This window comes from Megalops cyprinoides, chromosome 19 (genome assembly GCF_013368585.1).
Source record: "Megalops cyprinoides isolate fMegCyp1 chromosome 19, fMegCyp1.pri, whole genome shotgun sequence".
Lineage (NCBI taxonomy): Eukaryota > Metazoa > Chordata > Actinopteri > Elopiformes > Megalopidae > Megalops > Megalops cyprinoides.
In genome coordinates this window covers 18,968,940-18,981,925 of record NC_050601.1, presented here as the reverse complement: position 1 = coordinate 18,981,925, position 12,986 = coordinate 18,968,940, and the positions used below count along the sequence as shown (strand labels likewise).

The 12,986-nt window shown below is 42.0% G+C and overlaps 1 protein-coding gene across 2 annotated transcripts in view; it reads left to right on the top strand.

The window, feature by feature from the left end:
* Positions 1–2,522: 2,522 nt before the first annotated feature.
* LOC118793946 (thyroid hormone receptor alpha-like) overlaps positions 2,523–12,986 on the top strand; it is a 117,783-nt gene continuing 107,319 nt past the window's right edge. For both annotated transcript variants that reach the window (XM_036552042.1, XM_036552040.1), the window contains exon 1: positions 2,523–3,049. The gene's annotated coding sequence lies outside the window, so the exon portion shown is untranslated. The remainder of the gene's footprint in view (positions 3,050–12,986) is intronic.

The following is a 12,986-nucleotide window of genomic DNA, read 5'->3' as shown; positions in this document are numbered from 1 at the left end:
AAACATTTACAACTGATCTCCCAGCAGGACAGTACATCTAGCATTTTCCATCCCCGTCAGGACTACAAAATCATCTGCATAGATTTATCTTGCAAAACTATATAGTTAAATTCACGGTCTGACATGAACATTTCAATAATGAAATGTAATTAGGAGTGAAACATTGCTCACACAAAAGATTATTGCTTAGCATTTTCAGTTGTAAACCTTTAACTGTATAAATTACCATAGGATTACATAGAACTCCATTAAAGGAAGTATGTGTATAACCTCATTGATGTCGTTTATGCCTCTACTGAAACCTATAAAACTGTGCATTTTGCGCACTTAATAAAGGTTAACACTTGTGTTAATGTTGTTGTTGTTATTTTCAGTTGATTAATCTGCTACATAATCGATATATCAATATGTCAAAATATGAATATATCAATATTCCTGTCCACACTTTGAGTTACATATTTGAGAATATATATGTATACATAGAATAACATTACATATAGAATAACATTACTCTGGCATTCCAAGTACTCATAACTTTCATTACATTACATTACATTACATGCATTTGGCAGACGCTCTTATCCAGAGCGACTTCCAGCACAACAGAACATAAGTGCATCCATTCAGTTTAAATGAGCAACAATGTCAGACCAAGGTAACAACACTCCCAGACTAGCGAGTGTGAGCAGAACACTATTTGAGCCCTACCACAAGTTAACTTGTGCAATCTGATGGAAGCCAAGTATAGTACGATACAACAATCCCGAGAACACAGAATCCAAAATACATCACAATACTACACGTAAAGTAAGTATGAAATACTAGAGATATCAGGTGTTAGGGCCAGGGATTAAAATGGAACCGAGATGCAGTCTGAAGAGGTGGGTCTTCAGTCTGCGTTGGAAGATGGCCAATGATTCCACTGTTCTAACCTCCATGGGGACTTCATTCCACCACTGAGGGACCAGTGCAGACAGGGATCATGTCTGAGACGAGTGACCCCATCAGGTTGGAACAGTCAGTTGCCCCATAGATGTAAAACTTTCATAAGTATATTTTTGTTTCTCACAAAGGGACAACAGGAAATCCATGGCAGGCTGTATTTGGCCCATTGGCTACTAATTGACCTCATCAACAGTTACTCAGTGAACTCAAGAGCAGGAGGTCCAAAGTCATTCTTGGGGGCCTGCATGAACCCAAGAAACCATGATGGCAGACATTGGCTACAGCACAGCATCACTGCCTGACAGCAAAATATTGGTCTTTGATGACGTCTGAGGTCTGATACCGTCCTGTGGGTAAACTTAGCAAACAACATGCTTTCTCTTTTAGTATTAATGGTGTAAATTTGCAACAGGAGCCAGAGGAAGACAGTTCAGTCTGCAGGGCTGGTGGCTGAGAGAACAGAATGAACTGGCTATAAAAAGCCCATCCAAAGGTCATCTGCCATCACCCACTGTGGTGGATCTCCAATGCACACTTGGGCTCAAAGGGTGTTTTTATTCTTATAATTTTTGTGAACAAATCATTTCTTCAGTGCATCTTCCTTGTTCTCTGTGTGGTTATTTCCAGCCTAGTAAGCTGGCCTCCTGGAACTGTCCAGTCACCGCACACTTCAGCACTCAAAGATGCTGCTGCCGTGGCAAGTGAGGATACTCTGTGTGTTTGTGTGAGAGGGAGGGAAGGGAAGGGGGGGGGGTTACAACCAGGCTGAGTGCATGTGCGTGAATAAATTCAAATGACAATATTTACTGGGAGTTGAAACTGAGTGCTGTTTAACATTAAAAGGAAAACTGGGATCATTATCTAAATCACACTGTAGGGTACTCCACCTTATGGTGGGAGTGGCTGAATGAGTCATGGCCTATTTGTGCTGCATGCAATTAGGGGAGGGATATGCCTATTAAAGTAGGACTTCCATTAATTATGCACCTTCATCAAGTGTCTTATGCATGGGAAAGCTCTGTCATTTTCCACTGCTCATTTTTCTTTGATCCTAAATTAATATTTACACTACTAATGCAGGTATATGCTTGGGCATAACAATAGAACAGGTAGCAAAAGACGCCAAAACTCTACAGATTCACTCTTTCATTGCACTTTTTCGTTTCTATTTTTTCATTTGTGAATTATATATTCATGATCATTTATAAATCGGTTTTATAAATCATTATCCATGTTTTACAGTCACAAAATCTTCTTTTCAGTCTGCAAAAAAGAGTAGAATATTTTCCCGTTGAAATAAAGCAGAATGTTTTCCTCTTTAGAAAAAAAAGTTTGAGTACATTCTCAAACTGTCAAAAAAGTTGCTGGTGTGCCTGACTGTCAATAGGAATAAGAATAATCACCAATAACTCTCACACCTTTCCCACATAATATAATACCGGACCTCCTTTCGGTCGGTTATTATTTCGACGAATTACGCACTATAGGCCCTACTGTATTACTGGGGTATTACCGTATAATTGACTTGAAAAGCGGGGTTGTTGCGGAGCGCACGAGGACATGCAGGTAGCGCAAGGCAATATCAGTTTGAAATGTGCTCAGCGGTAAACACATGAGTCGCTAGACTGAATAGCATTTGTCATGGAGACCAGATGTATAGTATGCATTTTACAGGGCTAGCCCTGTAGAGAGCAGTAGATAGTTTGAAGAAATTATTTTTATATAGGATCATTGCGCGCCCATACTGTACAGGGTAAGCGAGAAGGGAGGGAGGAGCAATTGTAGTATGTCTGTTGCATTTCCCTGTCGTGGCAGCCGACGAACATGACCAGAGGATTTTTCAGGCACCTAGAGAAATCAGAATAACGAGTATACAGCAGCTTCGTTAAAATTAAAAAATTAGGATAGAAACGGTGCGTAAACAGTAAATTGACAGCCCGTTTCGTTGCGCGGTGCCCGAAATATCGCTCGCTGTGCAGTGTATTTAACTAGCTAGCCAGCTAGCGAAATACTAAATACAAGCCCTGGTTACTGAGCCTCTTCGGACTTCTAAATTCCTCCCACAAACGAGACATATTCACCACTAAAACGACTAAAGCATACGGTAAGTGCTATTTTCATGCAGACACTTCAAATGTACAGGCATGGCTTGCACTTTGCAAGAGGACATTTTAATCTGTTCGAACTAGGTCAGTGTGCATTAGCTAGCGCGCTAGCCTGCTAGCTTTGTGGTTTTGACAGATCTGTGCAGAAGCGTTGAGACATACTTTTATATACAGTTCGTCTTGTGCATATGATTACTAATGATGTCCTCCAGTATTTTTTCTGTCCGTTTGCTTTTATTATGCATTCAGCGTTGAATGAAGCAATTGTGATTTGCTTTGGGAACACGGTGTGTCTGCGTGGTGCGAGATATATAGCTAGCTTTCCGGCTAGGGCGCTAACGTTAGATATAGGCTACGTTGGCTAGTTTATACAGTATAACGTTAGAATGTATTATTTATGACGTAATGCTTTAAAAATGAGTATTTCCCACCATGAAATGTGTTTTTGGTTTGTGCAGTTACTGTAAACATTCCTTTTGAATGACCTATATCTGATGCTTGCCTTGGTAAATTTGTCAACGTCGCGAAATATTACAGGCACACTAGCTTAACGTTATATTAATGTTTGATTGCTTCAGAAACTTTAAGGGCGTTTCAGTGTGGACATCAGCAAGTCACAATACGATAGCTATAAAGTGTATAGCAGTTTTCTATGTGAAGATAATACTGTCAGGTATTAGCCTATTTTATTTTTGTAGCAGGAATTTCAGCTAGTTACAGTTTAGTCAATTACAGTTCTTATAACTAAAACATTACACTACGCCACGCACTATACTAAATTACTGGTTTAGAAGCAACTGTTAAATACACTTCAGTTAATCTGGTGAGTCTGGTTTCGATGGACTATATAATTTATTCAAATACAATAGTTTTCACCTACCAAGTAAGTTTAATATTCTGTATACTACAGTTGGTGGACTGGTTATATTTAGCAAACACCATGCATGTTTTGAACATCTTAGATGCGGCCGTTTTTTTATGAATTTGGAGATACTTGCGGATAATATCACTTGATTCATTTTGCGCCACCTGAGAACGGAGTCTTGTCCTGGCAACGAAGTGCAAAATCGACCGAATAGCCGTCAAAGTGATCATATGTGCGGGCCTACTGGGAAAGGTGTTTTCAGTTCTTGAAGTAATTATTTTTTCTGTTTGTAACCCGCTGATGTTATGAAGTAGACACATACGACTACACACTGAGTGGTGGCTCAATTATTTACTATATACCTCAATTATTTAACGTAAAGAGTATTTTGCGTATCACCACACTGTACGATGGAATAATACGAAGCCTGTTGTATTTTAAAAGACGAAAACCTGGCCTACATTAACATATGATTTTAAACGGAGAGGGTGTTTGTGGCGGTTAGTTGTATCATTGTTACTGTGTCACCCAGAATTGTGCAATAGGAATGTTTGTTTTAGTGCAAAATACTGTACCAAATTCACTTTCATTGAGTTTTTGAACGAATGCCATTATTTTTGTCAAGTGCTTAGGACACCTGCCAAGGATCAAACAAAAAATAGAGCAGAAACATTAACCCATGGTATTATGATTCTTTACCATTTATTACTGGTATAAGAAATTGCTGACCTACTCCAGAAATGAGCTCCACGCCGTATTAAACATTATTCTTTGGTGACTGTGGTGTGTACATTTGTTTATTATTAGATTTCTTTTGCCAAAATGTATTGCTTTTGTCATTATTTATGATGTATAACATTGCAGGTCAGTTAAAATGTTTGAGAAGCTTTCCACATGCAATGTGAATATGTTTGGCAGTTATGGAAGACAGTCACTATAAAGGAGGGCATGCTGGCAACTGCTGTATAAATAAACCACTGGGTGAATGAATTCAGGCTAATATAAAAGCTGTTACATCCAAGAGCTAGCTCTCTGTCCTTAATACCACCGTGGGAGATTGACTGGAGGTCTTACTACATTAGCTATGCTGGAGCCTCCATCCAAGTCCAACTCTCTCTCTCCCCACCTACCGATCGACCCCCCCCCCCCCCCCCCCCCCCCCCCCCACCACCTCACCCCACCCCAATTCATGTTGCGCCGCCTACAAATTCCTCCAGGGAAATGTGAGCACGGCTCAGGCTTTTTTCGGGACGACTGGGGCTTGTTTGGAGGGCAGACATGACCTCTCCTAGCCTTTCCCAGCGGCTCAAACCTGCCCGTCCTGCTCCGGAGAGGCAAATGCCGCTGGACGCTCGAAAAAAAAAAAAGACGTGAAGAAGAGTTCAAGTGTTTAACCCGGCTGTGCGGCTCCTGTCCCTATCTGAAGTGGCCGTGTTATAGTGTCAGGGCCGGGAGAGGGCCGTCCGGGTAGTTAACCTTGCGTATGCAGTGCACATTCCTCAACAGTCTGGCCGACTGAATGCAGGTCATGAAGGAAGATGGTTAATGTTTTCTCCCAATATTTTTTTTTCCTGTGTGTTTGATCTCTGTCTCTCTCACTCTCTCTCGCTTGCTGGCTCACACGTTCTCTCTGTTGGCTGTATGGGTAAATTCAAGGTTTTTTGCATATTGTGCCATATGCAGGTCACTGATCTTTTGGATGGTCACTGTTTGCATCACTCAATGGATTGGAGCATTACTTATAGTACTGTACTTAAAGGTATCCATGGGAAATGTAGTTTTTGACATTTTTCCATCATGTGTGCTCTGAGGATACTGCAGCATCCTATAGTACACCAGACAGAACACAGTGTACTGAATGGAACTCATGGAAATGTGATTAAGGGAACTCAGATACATTTTATCCATCTATAAGATGCTGCTGAGAGCGATGCAGTGAGACGGTGCAATCCATTTGATTCAGTGCCAGACGGTTTTAATGAAATATAGTGCTAATGGAATGGCCGATGTAGGTCCACTATAGATCTGACTCACTGCACCACACCCAGCAGTGCAGTAAGTCTTTGTCATTAGTATGGATCTCACTCCATACACCAAAGTAGTGCTCATAGGGGAACACATTCACATTGTCACATGTTGTCTCTGCTAGTAATGTGATAATTGAAAAAAAAGAACATCAACTTTATTTTCCAGGGAATGGAAAATTATTGCCTGACCCCAGGAATAGGCAGCCAGGAAGCTCACTCACTGCTAGTGTGTCTCCCTCCATTTTCTGTACACGCTTTCAAACAACAGCACTATAGCAAGCAAGCTCAGCTCCGAAGCCTGCCATAGGGGGATAGGGTTGCATGCTGCAGGTGAGTTGGTCGGGGGTGGGGCTTACAGTATGTGCATGGAGTTGATTGGCAGGCAGTGCCCTGGGGGATTCGCATGGGGAAAGTTCATCACTGAGGTTGCTATAGTACTGCTGTTTTTTTTTTTTTTAGCTGGAGACATATGCAGACTTGTCTTAATAAGAGAATTATACTGTGTGCATGGTTCGCAGAATTCAGCAATTATTTTCATCATGAGCGTTTGCATCATGGTAACTTTCTAGTCACAGTATTAATGGGTGTTGTCCAGTCAAATACACCTGTGACCCTGCAGCAAATTTTTCAAGTGTTCTGCATTGATGGCTTTAGGTGAAAACTCTCCTGGAGCGCACAGCTGCAGAGAGGACTTTTTTTTTTTTTACATCACTTTCAGTTAGGCTTATGAGGTGAAATCAAGTGTTGTTCAAGGACTCTGCACGCAAATCGGAAAGAAAGAGGAATCTTGATGGCTTATGAAATTGCAGAGATCCAGTTTACTTCATGTACAAATGCATCCAGGCAGCTTTCACCCTGCACTGGTGGTGTAAACAAATCAAGTTTATCGCTTTCCAGATTAAAAGAACTAGGCGTTCAGCTGGTAAATTTGGCTCAGCGTACTGTTAAAGGGACATTGCAATGAAATTTAAACATAGAAACCTTGCAAGTGCAAATACACATGCTCTGTTGATTTTGAAAAAAATATGTGCAGTCAATGTTCATGTTCTCCAATCAATTGATCCACTTAGTAAGATAGAATAGTTGCTGTTTTTTCTCCCTTTCAGTAAATTTGCCACCTGGAATTTTCCCTAAATTTCTTCCTGCAGTGGTTTCTCTCGTTCCCTTTCGCTGGTGTCTTGGCCAAGTGGGATCACCCCATCCGCATTGCTGAAATTGACACGGTTGGACATGGGGTTCAGGAGTAGGCAGGAAACCCCCTCGTCAGAATTAGCAGGTTTTTACAAGGTCACTTCCAGGTCTAGCCATGGCTGCCCGGAGTCAAACATGCCGACATTCGGAAGTGGTTGGAGGGGGGGGGAGGCATTAAAGGATAGAGGAACTCTATGGAGGGCAAAGGTTTAACATGCTTAATAAGCTTGAACAGCAGCATGTCAGTGGTGTGGTGGAATTCTAATCAGTCTCTTCTTCAAGTCTAAACAGCTCCCTCTGAAAACAGAGAGCTATCCCAAAGATTCATTTAGCTGGCCATTTTCTTCACTCTTTCGAAGGAAAGCCCTAAAGTAAAAAAAAAAAAAAACAAAAAAGATCTGAAGCATTACTGAAGGGAGGGTGAGATAATGAAATTAATATTCACAGAGCTCTTCTGTCGACTGCTCCCCTTGGAGGTAAATTTGCAATGGTACTGGAGCCTTTGCTAAAATAAAACAATTAGAAACAAAAAGCGATTTTTGTACTTTCACTTAATTTTCATGCTCGTCAAGCTCGGTGCTGTGGGAGAAGAACCAGGCCCACGTGCTGAATTTATCTCCGTTTGCTACAGGGATTCTGCTCTCTCGGTGATAACAACTTGATGTACACCATTTTGGCAGTTTCCTTTTTTTTTGTCTTTGTCGAGGGGAGGTTGTCAGGCATCCCGGCGGCTCCGCTCGGCCCCTGTTCCTTTTAGGAGAGCGCGTGGCACAGTCTCTCAGCAGATGGCTGCCAGCGACCAGCGTCGACCGTGAGCGGAGAGCCCTTTGATGGTTTCTGCGGGATCTCTGAAGCCCTCCCTGCGAGCTGCCACCGAAGTGAGCTCACTCGGGAAAACAAATGCGCTACGCGCTCGACGGGTCCCGAGAGCTGAGAGGCGTGTTTTTTTTTTTTTTTTTTTTTTTTACACAGCTACACTCCACCCCCATTAACACTGCCTACAAACTCGGTCTACGTCTGTTGACTCTGCGCCGAAGACCGTTTGCAGTTTTACAGTGCACCCTGATCCGCGGTCATGAGTTTATGCGAGTCCGGGCTGATGCACAGCATGAGGCAGAGTGGTGAACAACTGTGATTTTTTTTCCCCCCATTTGGGATAAAACAGGATCTAAGGATCGCAGCATTTGTGTTTTTTCTTCTCGATGTTATTGTTGAAGAGGTACGGGGAAAAAAACATATAAAAAATTATGATTATCCCCAAGCATGTCCTGTTTTTCCCAGTTTTTCCCATAACAGAACCAGAATAAAAGTGCTAGGAAAAGGGCACATTTTGTTTCATAAGTCTGCGCTGGGTAATGCAAATTCAGTGATTCAATGGACAATCAAAGTCGAGACACAAAGTAAAAGTAATTGCCTAAGTGCGGTAAGAGAAAAATCTGTTTATCAATACCTTAGACTGGCATCCTCTCTTGGATTGCAATACTCGTGCGCCTGGCAGCTTCGCAGAGCGTTATGTTGGGCAGGTTCCAAGTCGGGATTATAGTTCATTGAAGCATGAGTGTACACACTTGCGTCACTCAAGGAAAAATAGAATCAATTGCCGGACAAGATTGAAGTTGTGACAAAGGAATGTTTGAGTAATGATTGCATTGGTATGAAAGCGCAGGTCTGCTTTTTCAGCTCCTTGATTGCTTGAGTTTGGCCTTGGTGTCAGGTAACCGAGTGAGTCTGCTCCGTGAGGAAACTCAGTTTTACTACACATGTTCACAATCTTTTGCGTTTTAGGAAGGGCTTTTTATGGACAAATTCCAGGAGCTGTGGTTTTGGCAGCACTGCGTGGTCCACCTCTTAACGCATTTATTTATTTATTTATTTATTTATTTTTGCGCTTCACTCTAAGACCGCCGCTCTACGCCAGAGAGAGAGGTTTTAAATATATAGCAGCTAAATGCGTTACCGTTGTAGGTCCAAAAAACGCAAGCCCATGATGGTACATAGAATTTCACAAGCGGCTGGGAACCATGAGCCGGGGAAAAAGGGCAAGCAGAAAGCGTTACATGGAGTTCTGCCATGTTCCTTACGCATATTTCTGAGCTTCCAGTGGGCCTGTTCCGATAGATCTCCCCTCGCCTGTTCACAGCTTGTGTAATAATTTACAGCAGAGTACAGTATATCTGAGGCTCCACCAGAAAGCTCAAATAACGGGCTCCCTTTGTAGAATAAAGCTCCTTTTGGCCTGTGGGGGTTTTATACCAAAGCCTTTGACAGGAGACTGATGCATCGTGGAAGGCCTAAATCATTTCGAGTTTTTTTTGTGTGACAGAAAGACACTAAGATCTGAGTGCGCAAGTTGAGCTTCCATCTCTTCCTTGTCTGAACCGTGTTCAGTGAAAGTAACATCATGTGGTCCCAAAACCCTCTCAGGGTGCCTTCACCTAAACCAGCGGTAATTAGGCTCTCGCGCTTGAGCTGCTATATGCCTCGCTGCTCTTCGAGACCTCCAATTTATGTGTCGTAATATTAAATTATACTACTATTACTACTGCACTATAGAGATCTGCATCAGTGACACTGCGGTACAATGGAGCCGTGCTGTAATGCATACTAAAACTGCACCTCCCATTATGCACCATAAAAACTAAGACCCCCATTGACCAATCAGAATTGTCTGCACAGCCACCTGAATTCCCCCAGTGAATATTAGTGCCCCCTGCTGTTGACGCTAAATCAAGGCGAATGCAATTACGTAATTAAAGTGTGAGTAGAGATCCTTCAAAAGGGAGTGGGAGCATGATTTCTTTTCTTTGTACTTTGAAGGGGCGGTAAATATGTCTGCTCACTACTCAACAGTCCTAATTCTTAATTAAAAAATGTAAATTTTAATTTGACGAGACTTTACACTGCTAATATGTACTTCAGCCTTAATTTTGCGGCAGGCTTGCTTTAAAGCATCCAGCAGCAAGGAGGAGAATAACAAAGTGTGTTTAATGCCTAAGCCTCAGCTGTGTGGTGCAAAATCATGCTTAGAATAGGGATGAAACTCTGTGTTGACGGGCAAATGATGAAATACCGCATCTTAATTGCCTACCCCGCACTGTTCCCTGAGAGAGGTGAAACTTCAGAACTGTCTTATTCAGTGTGATGAAAAAAACATCACTTACTTCAGAAAAAAAGCGTGACGTTTATCTTGCAAGTTTGTCTTTTTGCGAGTTTGATTGCCTCGCCGCGGATGAAACCGTGGATGTGAACAGCATGCCAGACTTACTGCCATTTGTCAGAGCTCCCAAGCTTGCGTGACCACAACAAACTGAGTGGAGAGGAAACTGCCATATATGATACCTTAAAAACAATTCAGCTCACAACCAGAGGAAAATACAATTACAGCAATATAGTTAATGTGTACATTAGCTGACCTGTTAAAAACAAGCCGAGCAAGAAAGAGAGGAGCTTGAATTTGACTGAGATTCGAATGAGATTCAAATGAGATTTAGATGAGATTCAAATAAGATGATATGCACCAATAATATGATAACTTGTTCTTGTGTTTTGGAGCATAGAATCAGCTGAGACAAAAGCATGCATGTACATTAGCTGGCTAATTTCACAAACCAAGTCACTAGAAAGGGTTAATATTCAGTATACATTAACAGTGTCCTGTCATGGACGATTTTACGATTTCTTAGCGAATCGCATGCATCAGTCACCTGGTATTTTGGAAGGATTAACCTACAGCAACTCAAAAGAGGGCCAAGCTGCCCACCAGCCAGCCTATCAGAATCGTAATGGTGGAAGAATACGCCCACCGAGTGATTTATTCACTGGGACTAAAAGAGCCAGACATTCAGTGAGCCAGCTCTTTTCTCCCATTTACTGGCCCACTGAAGGAGAGAAAAGAGCTGAAGTTTTAAGGGAGGCTTGTCAGCTGACTGGCTGCAGCCATGTCTGCACAGAGCAAGTCAGAGGCCAGAACAGCATTGCATTACATGACCATATTACTTTGTTCCTTGCTCCAGATGAAAATTAAAGCCAGTAAAGTAAACAACTGTTTTCTGTCTTTATAATGCCTGGCTTAATGAATGTTGCTGGTTTGGTTGAATTGCACTACTTAGTTTATGGCTATGACTGTTAAGTATTTGACTTCACTGCCAGCACCAAAATTTATTTAATTGGTTAATCATTCTGACTTGATATCCAACCTGTGGCAAAAATATAATTTTTAATAGATTATTGAAAAAGAGCGACATTTCTATTCGCTTCACCCATTCAGACAGCTATTTGTGAATATTACAAAATGGAGAAGTGCCTACTAATGTATTGACTCTGAGTCTTGAATCTGATCAATGTTGCTTTTGTTCATTAAGGTGGCATTCACTGTGATGAAGCTGGTTTAGCTGTGGATCTCTCATTAGATTTGCTTAAACGCTCTGCTACCTTGCGGTCAGTTATCTAAGTGGATGCACTGAACGAGGTAGTTGGAACAAATTAATTGCTGAGCTGGTTCTTTGAACTAAAACAAATCAAATGAATTTGCTCCATGAAAAGAGTTGAACTGTCTACAGTTGTTACACGCAGCTGGCCAGCACGATGTCAGTCACAAAAGTAATGTATTCAGTTGTCCAGCTTGACACAGTTATCACGTTAGCAAGTTTATAATTAATGTGCAGTAACTGCCACCACCTGTGTAAGATATCATATTTTCTGAGTAATTTTGCTAAATTGATATGTTGTTCTTCTTTAGCTTTGCACGCTGGTATGTTCTGTGTACGTCACAGTTGGAGTCTGTTATAGTATATTGAACTCAGTATGCACAAAAGATAGTTTATCTTTGTCATACTATCATTAAACTTTCATTCGTGTTGTCTTTACTTTGTTGTGGCATTTCTGTCCAGTGCTTGAATGAGACAGAGCTGATCATGCAAGGCAAGGATAAAGAGCATATGACAGAGCTGCGCATCCATGTTAAAACATTCTGTGCGCAGTTGCTCAGAGAATTTGCAGGTGTTCATCCGTTGATGGGTTCTGTGGAGTCGAAGAGCTCCAACAAAGTGGCCTGGCAGTTTAGTTAAAGTAACGGGCGCGAGCTTCCTCAAATTAACAAGCTGTCTCCCGGAAAGCTCCAAACTAACTAGAATGTTTATTTCGGCATTCGCCTCTATTTACACCTCTATTTGAGAGTCCTCCGCGCCCTCGGGGATTGAACGCAACAGGCAAAATCATTTTGGTCTCCAGCCCACTTTGGGGTCCCCTTGCATTGCTGCTGCTCCAAAATAGAACCCAGCTTTAGCACGCTCGTGTCTCAGTGCAATACATCGAACTGACAGCCAGGTAATTAGATGCTCTGCAGTGTCTCTGGAAAATTGTTACTAGGAAAAAAGCATTTGGTTTTAGTTGTAGTTACCTATGTAACGTTGTATGTTTTGTGGTGGGGGGGGGGGGGGGGGGGGGCAGGGCATTCAGTCATGTGGCTCTTAATGGTGATATTTATTTTGCGTGTGGCTCGAGGGTCATAGATGGTAGACTTGAAAGAGCACTGAAAATCAATGGTGGATTTTGTTTTGAAGAGACAAATCCAGCTGCTCCTATACAGTATGTCCCTAACAAGATGAGGCACGCCTTCGAAGCGCAACCACAAGTCACCACATTTGCCTCAACAGACGATACTTTGAATTGCCCTGGCGCCAACTATAAACCATACTCATTCAGAGAAGCATTTGCATAAAATCAGGCAGAGTGGCAAACCGCAACTCACAGTAGACTTGTGGCTGCTTATTGACACTCTGCAGTAGCACCAATCTCAACCATATCTCCCAGTCCTATAATTAATGTATATATGTATAGAGAGAGAGGTGCTTT